The sequence below is a fragment of the Chanos chanos genome, chromosome 10 (assembly GCF_902362185.1).
Source record: "Chanos chanos chromosome 10, fChaCha1.1, whole genome shotgun sequence".
Taxonomy (NCBI): domain Eukaryota; kingdom Metazoa; phylum Chordata; class Actinopteri; order Gonorynchiformes; family Chanidae; genus Chanos; species Chanos chanos.
This window is the reverse complement of record NC_044504.1, coordinates 40,073,823-40,085,242: the sequence shown is the minus strand read 5'-3', so window position 1 is coordinate 40,085,242 and position 11,420 is coordinate 40,073,823.

Genomic DNA, 11,420 nt, shown 5'->3' with positions numbered 1-11,420 from the left:
TTTTAAGCAAAGTTCTGTTAGATGTGTGATACAACTCAAACAAGCTCTTGGAACTCATCGTCAGGATGGGTGTAGGCCTTGTATGTCCTCGTGACCAACATGGAACTGTGGATCATATAAGAGAAATGAGCAGAAACTCAAAAAAAATGTAGACAGATGATGTAGAGCGGGAGTCTGAAAGTCTTTTGTGACCAAACACTCCGGAGGAGATAACTAGCAAAACTTTCGCCCTTTATGTTCTCTGTGTCTGTATCTTTGTATCACCATATCTTCATGGTGATATTCACTGTGCGGAAACAAAGCCACTCATACACAACCATTCAGAATGCCATAGTAATATTAAGCTACTCCGACCCATACTGTTCATTCAGTCCATTCACAATGCAACTGTGAGGATGTCATCATTTATTTCTCATCAAAACTCTTCCTCTTATCCTGATAGTCTTTTGGATAAGTGTAGACATATGTCACACACTTCATCACAAAACTATCAAGTTGGTTTCATAGCTACTCCTTTGGCCAAGTGAAAATGCTTGTGCCTCACTGTTCTAGACAGTCATTGTATGTGGTCTCAGGAAATTATGATACAGGCACTTGGCGGCTATGCTGAGGAGGTCAGAAATTGTGAATGTCCTCACTTAGTTATCTGAGCTTGAGTTGCTAGTAAGGGTTGGTACCACTGTTTTGCTCAGCATTACCTGAAATGAAGAAAAGGGTTGCATGCTGGGTAGAGCTCCTAAGAGATCACTGTTTTTGTAATGTAATAGTCTATTTGGCCTAGAATCTGTCCTCACATTAACAATCTAGTGTAGAGCAGCGCAGTCAAATCAGACTCTGAGAGCTGTCGTTGTGGTGCGCCTTGGCCTAATAGTATACAGGAAACTGTCCGGAGTCAGAGCGATCTTTAACTGTCCAGAGTCAGAGCGATATTTAACTGTCCGGAGTCAGAGCGATATTTAACTGTCCGGAGTCAGAGCGATATTTAACTGTCCGGAGTCAGAGTGATATTTAACTGTCCGGAGTCAGAGCGATATTTAACTGTCCAGAGTCAGAGTGATATTTAACTGTCCGGAGTCAGAGCGATCTTTAACTGTCCGGAGTCAGAGTGATATTTAACTGTCCGGAGTCAGAGTGATATTTAACTGTCCGGAGTCAGAGTGATATTTAACTGTCCAGAGTCAGAGTGATATTTAACTGTCCGGAGTCAGAGCGATATTTAACTGTCCGGAGTCAGAGCAATATTTAACTGCTAATTATTGAGTCAGAGTGACATTTAACTGCTAATTATTTTTTCTGTGCCTAGCTGCTTGTTGTCATTGGTTGTGCTATGGCAGAGATGAGTTGTTGTTGGAAGCTTATTTCGTCTTGAGGGAGAGCTTTTACTCCCTGTAGTTGGTTTGGATGAATGAACATCGTCCTTGTTCCTGCATCTTTTTAAATTGTCTTCGTTAAACTGTTAACTGTTAACTGTTAACTGGTTTTTTTTTTCTCTAAACTCACTCAAGACCAAGATTACATACACATCATTACTCAATATCGCAGAACAGAACCAATACACGGACCGGTTACGGTGATTGTTTAAAATGAATGATGCATGTTTGTAGAATTATTTCCATGGTAATTTTGATTGAATAGGGAAGAGTATTGCCTATTTTCAGATCTTGCCCTGAGGGGTGAGAGTTCAAAAGGGGAATTCCAACCAAAATATGATCCTTTCAATCACTGATATGAGTTGTCTTTTCTTTCACCTTCCATTAAGATAGATAACAGTAGCAGGTTCCTGTTCTATGCAGTCAGCTGAAAACCTCTGTCACTGAAGTCATTTGTCTGACTGTCCGGCATCATTTTCATCCATACTCTTCACTCCAGACAGTTCCATGAACACATCAGGTCAGAGTTAAGGAAGCTTACTAGAATTCCTTGGGTTGATGGTCAAAGATTCCCAAACGTGGTGTACACGGATTAAGACTAATAGTGAATGAAACTGCATTTTGAAAAGGCTTTTATTTGTTTTAGTGATCAACCTGATGACTTCTGCCTAAGCTCCTCTTGTTTCTGCATCTGAAAGAGAAATAACTTGTCTTTTGGCACAGAATTATCGGAATTTTTATAGTTTTTTGCACAATTAGGCCAATTTTTTTTTTTTTTTTGGAAAGAACGACTGACATAAATACTGTGTAGGGCAGGTGTGATAGTATGCTTTTTTATTCAAATGTAATTTTTTAAATTTTGAATTTATTATATAAGTTATTTTATTTTGTGGATAACTTAATATTTGTAAAAAAAAAAAAAAAAAAAAAAAAAAACAATAAAGAACTTAAGCGTAAAAGGGACTGATTGTTACAGATAAACATGAAAGAGAAACATGCTTTTTTAGAGAGAAAAAGAATAAAGAGTATGAAGTGATTTTCACCACTCAGGAGAAATGAAAGTGTGCCTCAAATCTAACTTTGATCTGTGTGATTTTCATGGCATGCTTAAAGGAAAGAGAACTACATTTTACATTATAGTCCACTGATGCATCTCATTCCCCAGTGCAAAACGTAATCAGCAAATCAGTGTGAGGGAGGAGATATGGTTTTAGAATAAACAGAGGGGTGCTATCAATGTAGCATCTCAAACAAATACTCTTTTTCAAACATGCTCACAGAGAGAGAGAAGGAGAGAGCGAGAGAAATAGAGCAAGTCCTTTCTGTGTGTCCACCTTCCAGTGGTGTTGATTTTTCACTGAGAGTTACCTGGACTGTGAGAACATGTCCCTTTTGTACAAGCAGCTTGATGTTTGACGTGTGCGTTTTGCAACCTGCACAGAGATATCCTCAAGGCTTCATTTACTCGACAGGCACTTTTACAAGCAGCCAAATTGCAGTGAGCAAATCAAATCTGCCTTTATATAAACATGCAGTGCCCTGATTTAACAAAAAGCACTACTGATGATTTTTGAGCCTCCACTAAGTTCATACATTGTCTTTCATCTTTAAAGAAGAATATCCATAATCATGCATTTAAATCCCCTTTCAACGATTCCTTTTTCTCACAGATTACTCACTTGGTGGTAATCAGTTACCATTCCAATTGTTCATATTTGGATGACTTGACAGATGGTAGGACTATAGGAACTAACTTTACTGAAAAGCATAACTTTGCCAATCATTATGTAGCAATTAGATTCCATGAACTGAAAACAAATTAAACAAAAATAATTTTTCAGTGTGTATCTTCAGGATTTTAAGAGGTAAATGGACAGTAAAGTCAGGTTTAAGCTGCAGTGACTTCAGCTCACAAATACAAAAAAGGTTCAGCTACAGTTTCTTTCTTTTGACATCGCAGATCACGCACAGTTATGAGTTGTGCTGCCTTCACTTACCAATTCAAATCTAAATCAAATGAATAGTGTTTAATCCAGGCACTGGCCAGCCTAAAGTAGGTTTTTATGGAGGCCACCCAACTACTTGATCAATATGGTGAATATTCTATATTCTTATCAACCTCAACAGCTAATGCAAATTTTCCTCGGTTTCTCAGAATGTTACTCGCTCTTGCTCTCTGTCTCTGTCTCTCTCTCTCTCTCTCTCTCTCACACACACACACACACATACCAACACACTGCTGAAAAAGAAAATATTGGTACTATCTTAATTTATGAGATGTAGACTGTGGTTGAAAAAGCCTGTGATGAAGCAGGGCGGAGCGGCAGATGGAAAACAGGCGAAGCACTGCCAAAGCCTGACGCTCTGCGTTTCCCCCTCAGGGTGGATCGTGTCAAGCACCTCTGAGGAACCAGTCTCTACAAGCACCGCTACCAAACAGACAAGGAGTATATGCAGTGACAAACAGTTTTTACTGGGCTGATAGATAAGACATTATTATGTTTATTTTGAATCTAATGCACGCGGTAATGCAGGGGCAGGAATCACTGAATGGTTTGCCTGATTCATCCATGCTTGCTTGACCATGCCAGAGGAATCACAACTGTCAGAAGTTTCCACTGACTCCTTTAATTAGTTATGTGCAAAGAAAGATGAACTTTAATGGCACTGAAGGCCCAGGGACCACACGTGAGTCTGCTTGTTTATAGAATACGGACTCTAGGCATACGCAGCGTCAGAAACGAGCACTTTTGAGCTCTTCCAGTAAAAATTTATCAAATGTATTTTTGCCATGTTTCTTTAAATTGTAAAAACTCATGTTATCACTCCAAAGAGGAATTTAGAGATTGATTTAAATATATTTTAGATTTAAAGCTATTTTTAAGAATGCAAAATGAAAGACAACTGCTCCCTGAGTCTATAAAGTTCACTGGCCAATTACATGTCAGGACAGGTTGGGTCAGGAAACAGCGTTCCAGCTCTGTTTTTCTGCAGTGTGTAGTTTCATTGGTTTAAAGGGCAAATTACAAGTCATCATGTGTCAGGCTACACTGTCAGTGGTATCGACGCTCACGGCAAAGAAGACAGAACTCAGGAACAAGTATAAACAAAATTATTTTACTCTAATTATTTGAGCTATCAGAGTACAAGTATAATTTCCAGAGGGATGAAGCAGACTTCATGAAGCGTACATTTGGTTGGACTGTGTTTGGTTTGATTGGTCTCAGTGTCCATCATTCGTGAGCTACTCTCTTAGGCTCAGTTTCATTAATGACAGTCAGTCTGTTATTGTCTTTTACGGTAAATATTGCAGTCTGTCACTGGTTTTTTTACCATGTACACTGGCCGGACACGTTTCAGCTTTTGTTGGTCTTTCGTGTTTAAGCTGAGTGTTAGCTGAACGGGCAGAGGGCAATGAGAGGCCCTGTATTCCAGCTTAGTCATGACATTTTCACAAGCCCTTTCCCAAAGAGTGTCACCACAGGTGCATGCAAATTTATTTTTATATCTCTCTACTCATCCATCTCATGAGCATAAGATTTCACAGACGGAATAGCACCACAGTGGCAGTCAGGGACCGACAGATAATCTGCTGCATGCCCTGCAGGTCAGTTTCGACTGGATTATCCCAACTGGATTATCAATAAACTAAATCCTACGCTAATTCAAATGCCAAATGTGCTTTCTGTAAATGGCAGAACTCACCAATACTCTGAAATGCTGCCCATGAAACATGGCCTGGGGTACAATAAACCAAAGCCCAAGCACAGAACCAAGACTCCCGAGGGAGAGCAGACACTGCATACAGACTGTAGCAGGAGAAAAGGGACAGGGTTATGCACTACATGAGACTGCAGATCATAAATCACAGTCATATCAGACATGCAGCAGTAAAGACTGCAGAGCTTAGACACCTCTCCTGTGGTGCAATAGGCACTGGTTCATATTATATTAAAACTCCCAATGATATGTTTAACGCTTCTAAGAAATCAGTTCATTTTCATTTTGAAACTGAATGATAAGGTCTTATTTTGTACTAGCTGTACGAATACATTCTAGGTAACCATGGCAACTTGGTTCTTTAAAAAAAATAAACCTCTGTTCAGTGTTTACTACATATAAAGTAATATGGGGCATTGTGTACCGTTGCAGTTGAGTTATCATTCAATTAAGTGTGATAAAGTGAAGTACATTTCAAGAAAATGACTTAGTTTGTTAACAGTGTCCCTGGGAGTGAATAAATATTGTTACTGTGCTGGCTCATAGCATTTTAGAAATTATTATTATATGAAATATAATGCAGTTACCCACAATACACGGCGCATCAGACAGGTTACTGTATGTGGATGTGACAAAACATGACAACGCCATCTGTGTGCTAGTAACACTCAGTTTGAGTGACCTACAGTGATACTGGGATGGACAGGTTGGGTAATCTTCACTGACATACAGAGCATCTGGGGTCCCTGTAAAGAAAAACCACCTGATTCATCTCACACTGATAGAAGGAGCACAGGTGGAGTACAGAGCAGGTCTCCAGCAGATGCCAGTCAATAAAGATGGAAGCTAGTAGACCTGATCACAGGGAAACTCACACAGAGACTCTTAATCGTATTAAGTTCTTACTTATACCCTAAGACTACACTGTTATAAGCCACTTTGATGATGACTGTCCACTTGATTTGTACTTTGTTCCATAGATAGGGATTATTATCTCTATGATTACTTAGATTTGGATGAAAATCTGACTAACATTTTTTTTTTCTTTTTTTGATACTTGATTCCTTGCCATGATACTTCTCAGAATTGTTTTTCCTCAGAATTTGTTTTTCTTTTGACCTTGAGCCCTTAAGAGTTACTGTGATCATTGTAAAGATGAAATATGAAGAGAAATGTCCACTGTTATTCCTAACATACATCTGTGCTGCATACACAGCTCATGTGTTCTCATTGCTCATTCTGTCAGCTTCTTTACAAATACTTGATCTGTGCTAACATTACAGTTTGATCCATATGATTTTTTAATGGTTTGCATCAGCACAGATGGTTCTGAGGCTAAAAAGAGGGTAATTTTTGTGCTGTATTCATAAAATATTGAGCCCAGGCCAGCAAGTACATGCTTTTAACACCATTTGCGACATGTCCTGGGTGATCAGAGCTGACACTAGGGATGGATTCTTTTCCATTTTCTCCTCACTCTCTGTGCTGGGAGAGTTGTGAAGCCTGCCCGCTCAAGTGACTGCTCCACTTTACTCCAGATTAGGGTCTGTAGCCTCGTCCTCACAAGCGCCAAGATGGGGATGACACTGGAGTTGCTGAAATATTGATTGGGGCGGGGGGTAAACATTTCGGCTTGGCCACTGCCGTAAATGGAGCACAGGCAGAAGGTGCTGGTCTGACTCAGGCCCCTTGTGTAAACCCTTTAGCTCTGAGTCGCCCACCGCTGCTCAGCTGCTCTCATGTCTGTCATTAGATCCAATCTGTTCTCCATTTAAGTGCGGCTTCTGTATTGTGACTCATTAAATTCTGCATGAGTCCTGGTTAAAATGGGCTCCTTAAGTCACTTGTTGCATCTTTCAAAGAACACTGTGTCCTTAGAGCTCTCGGCATGCTAGCTATGATCTAACAGAGATAAGTTTTAAAGTTTTATTTTTGCCTCGTAGAAGTTCTGGAAAGATTCTATGAAGTGATTTCATAGAGACCTGAATGTGGTGTTCATGCAAACAAATTAGAAGTTCTATATTTTTCATGTGTGAGTATCAGATAAATACGGAGCAGCTAAAACTTAGTAAAAGTTGGAGAAAGAGGAAATAAAGTCCATTTTATGTATTTATTTAAAAACATGCAATTATTATTCCTAAACTTAGACATGTGGAAAGGTGAATGGAGGCTGAATGTTTTTTCCTTGTTTTACTAAGCTGATGTCAACAGACATTACGACAGTTTTACTTGTGAGAAGTGGAGGAATGTGCTTCAAGAGCCAAATCCTGGAACCCAAGCCTGGAACCCAAATCCTGGAACCCAAGCCTGGAACCCAAATCCTGGAACCCAAGCCTGGAACCCAAGCCTGGAACCCAAAGCCTGGAACCCAAGCCTGGAACCCAAAGCCTGGAACCCAAGCCTGGAACCCAAGCCTGGAAACCAAAGCCTGGAACCCAAAGCCTGGAACCCAAGCCTGGAACCCAAAGCCTGGAACCCAAGCCTGGAACCCAAAGCCTGGAACCCAAAGCCTGGAACCCAAGCTTTATCATTACAAAGGAACTTAGTTCCAGCCGTCTACATCCCACCCCCATCCTAAGGTTAGCATGCAGCCCTCTCTGCCACCCACTGTCTCAACACTGTCACTCTCACAGATTTAAACATAGCCCTTCAAAATGTTTACACTCGCTCAGTGCGAAAATCAAATGCTCTTGTCTGTGCCCCCTAAGTTACCTCCTAACTGTGGTCCTTTCCCACCCCTGACCTCCAACACTACAGCTTTGATCAAAGTTATCTGCACGAAATGGCCTTCAATTGCTGCATCATCAACCAACCCTTCCAAACTTCTAAAGAGTATAATTAGCAATTCCAGCATTAATAACATAAAACGGAAAGCAACGATGCCCTTTAATCTTAAGATCCACATTTTTTTTAACTGGTATTTTTTTCCCTCTGCTCTTTTTTCAGATGCTGACCCAGAGTGGCCACAGACCACAGCTGGACAGTATTAAATCACAGAGCTTTACAGCAAAGTGGTTTTATTGATACAGCCCAGGGGCAAAGGTCAAAAGGTAACGGGGCCTGAAACCTCTGGAAGAGAATGAAAGAGCTGATGGATTTCTATTGACTTATTGACCTTTAACAAAAAACCATTTCTGTGTGTGTTGGAGAGTTGGGACTTCTATCGTATAAAAACTGTCATGTCAAATATGGGCTGTGGTAAAAAGATATTTGGCCTGCTTCCAGTTTTGTAAGTTGACAATTTACTTATAAGCGGTGTTGGATTTTCTTGTGATTTTACAAGTAAACGAACCAGGTTAAACAGTTCTCCTATCATGAACCATGTCTGTTCAGATGTCATTATAATCTTACAGCAGTCTTATCATGCATTTAACTTGAGGAAGGAAATTGTCACAAATACTGAGAGGTGCAGTGCGAACTGAAATTCAAATCCAGATCACAGAAAAAAGGCCAAGTGTAGTGTGCAGGTATTAGACTATTGTACACTAGACAACAAATCAGAAACTGAAGAACAGACTGAGTCACAGGAAAACAGGTATACAGACAAAGATGAATAACAAGTCTAAGGAACTCAATGGGAACTTCTACACTTGAATTACAGGGTTTAGTACACTAAATGGGGAATAAGAGACTTCTCCAGAGACACAAAGGGGTATATATACTGCAGACTAAATGAGTCTGTTAACAAGAAGCATGTGTGAGTGATCATTAGTTGATGAGCAGGTTAGGCCAATGGCCAGTAAATTGGAGAAGCCAATGCTCTTATAGGCCAAATCAGAGGACAGGATGGAATATTCAGCTATGTCCTAAAGCACAGGCTTCAATCTGTCTCAACTCCCTGCCCTGGACATTTTTGTGTCAGTCCAGCACTCACACACCTGATTTAGTCCAACACTCACACACCTGATTCAGTCCAGCACTCACACACCTGATTCAGTCCCAACACTCACACACCTGATTCAGTCCAACACTCACACACCTGGTTCAGTCCAACACTCACACACCTGATTCAGTCCAACACTCACACACCTGATTCAGTCCAGCACTCACACACCTGATTCAGTCCAACACTCACACACCTGATTCAGTCCAGCACTCACACACCTGATTCAGTCCAACACTCACACACCTGATTCAGTCCAACACTCACACACCTGATTCAGTCCAGCACTCACACACCTGATTCAGTCCAACACTCACACACCTGATTCAGTCCAGCACTCACACACCTGATTCAGTCCAACACTCACACACCTGATTCAGTCCAGCACTCACACACCTGATTCAGTCCAACACTCACACACCTGATTCAGTCCAACACTCACACACCTGATTCAGTCCAGCACTCACACACCTGATTCAGTCCAACACTCACACACCTGATTCAGTCCAACACTCACACACCTGATTCTAGGTGAAACAAAAATGTAAAAATGTGTCGGACAGGGGGTGCCTGAGGACCATATTGAAAACCAGTGTCCTAAAGTAAGGAATTGTCAAAATATGAATTGTTTTATACCCCTAAACAATTCCATGAGACAAAGTCCAAATTTTCCTGATGATTAGAAGTTCCTTTTCTTGTGGTCAACAGGACATGACACCAAATGAAAAGGAATGGTAAAAATTACACACACCAAGAAATGGCAAATCACTCACTCTGATTGCTCACAAATAGCCCTGAGCTATGTCTGACTGGAGAAATGACATAACATTTTGCCCAACATGCTCACCAGAATTAGCAGTGTGTGGTTTCACATTATAAGAAACTTTTTTTTATAAGCAATAGAAAGAGTGGTTTACATGCACTGAAAATCTATCAGAAGTTTTTTTGTGTGTTCCTGTACATGTGAAAAGTAGCTTTAATTTAGTACAGATTCAAATGTGTTAATTTTGTAGAAATCCAGGTGTGTTCATTTATGTGAATTTGGTGTGAGGTGTATTTACAATATGGGGCACAGAACTGAGCTAACTCATATGCAAAAATCATGTTAAATACACTTTGTATTCGTATCCATATTGTTATAACATCAGTACAAATGTGTTGTTTTGCTTCCCTTTGCAAGGTAATAAATTACAACTTGCAACTAATCAAAAATGTAAATTATTTTGTCAAGATATGAAAGTACTTGACTTTCATTTCTTATGAAGACTCCATGGCCAAGAGTGGATACAGAGGAGAGAGAGAGAGAGTGGGGGTGGCATATAGGCTAATCAGGTACAGTCGCCTCCCTTTGTTAAGAAAATGAGAGAGCCTCAGGCTAGTTCTCCTACCTTAAACAAAAGTTGAGGATGATGTGCACAGACCTGCAGGACCGAGCAGAGGGGGCATCATTCCAGGCATTTTTCCCCAGTTCCTCCCAACTGATGCCGCCTGCAAGGGTGTCTGTCACTTCTGCCACACTACAAACAAGTCCAATCAAATGTAGCACCTACATGTAGTTTTCAGGCTTTGGTTAATTTAGCACTGCTCTGTGTTTAGTGCAACGAGGGGTCTTAGTTCAGATTAAGACGGAGCTGAGTTTTTGCTACAGATTTTATCCTTGAGGCAAAATGAATGAAAGAAATGAAGATTTCTTGGTCAATGGTTCCAGAGGAATGTAGGTAACCCATACACACAGAAAAGAGTCTTTTCTGACGCCAGGATAATGGCAACAAATATAAGCCAGTCCCATCCCTCACTGAGTGTGGACCACACAGAAATGTGCCCCCTTCTCTAGCCATATCCAACCAATGCCCAGCTGTTCCCAGATCTGTGAGATATAGCAGCCTGCGTTGCCCCAGCCCTCCAGCTCCCACCCTCCCTGTTTGATTTGTCAGAATAATCCAACCAATGCCCAGCTGTTCCCAGATCTGTGAGATATAGCAGCCTGTGCTGCCTCAGCCCTCCACCTCCCACCCTCCTTGTTTGATTTGTCAGAATAAGATTTAGATAAGCCCGAGTTTAAAAAGAGAGAGAGAGAATAGGCGGTCGGATCAGAACATGTCTGAGGAGGAGAGGACGAGTGCCAAAACCTTCATGCTCCCAAATGTTAGGACCTGCACAGCAATTCACTTTGGAACCCATTCAGAAAACATTAAGAACCTTTAGATAACATCCAGGAAACATTTAGAACCTTTAGATAACACTCAGAAAACATTTAAAACCTTTTGATCACATTCAGAAAATATTTAGATCCTGTAGATAGCACTTTGAAAATATTTAGAACTTTTCAAAAAATATATATAGCTTTTGCTAATATATAGCTTTTATTTGCGCACAATCTTCCACAATTTAAAAAAAAAAGAGAGAACAAAAGAAAAGAAAAACACATGCACTCTGAAACAGTGTGT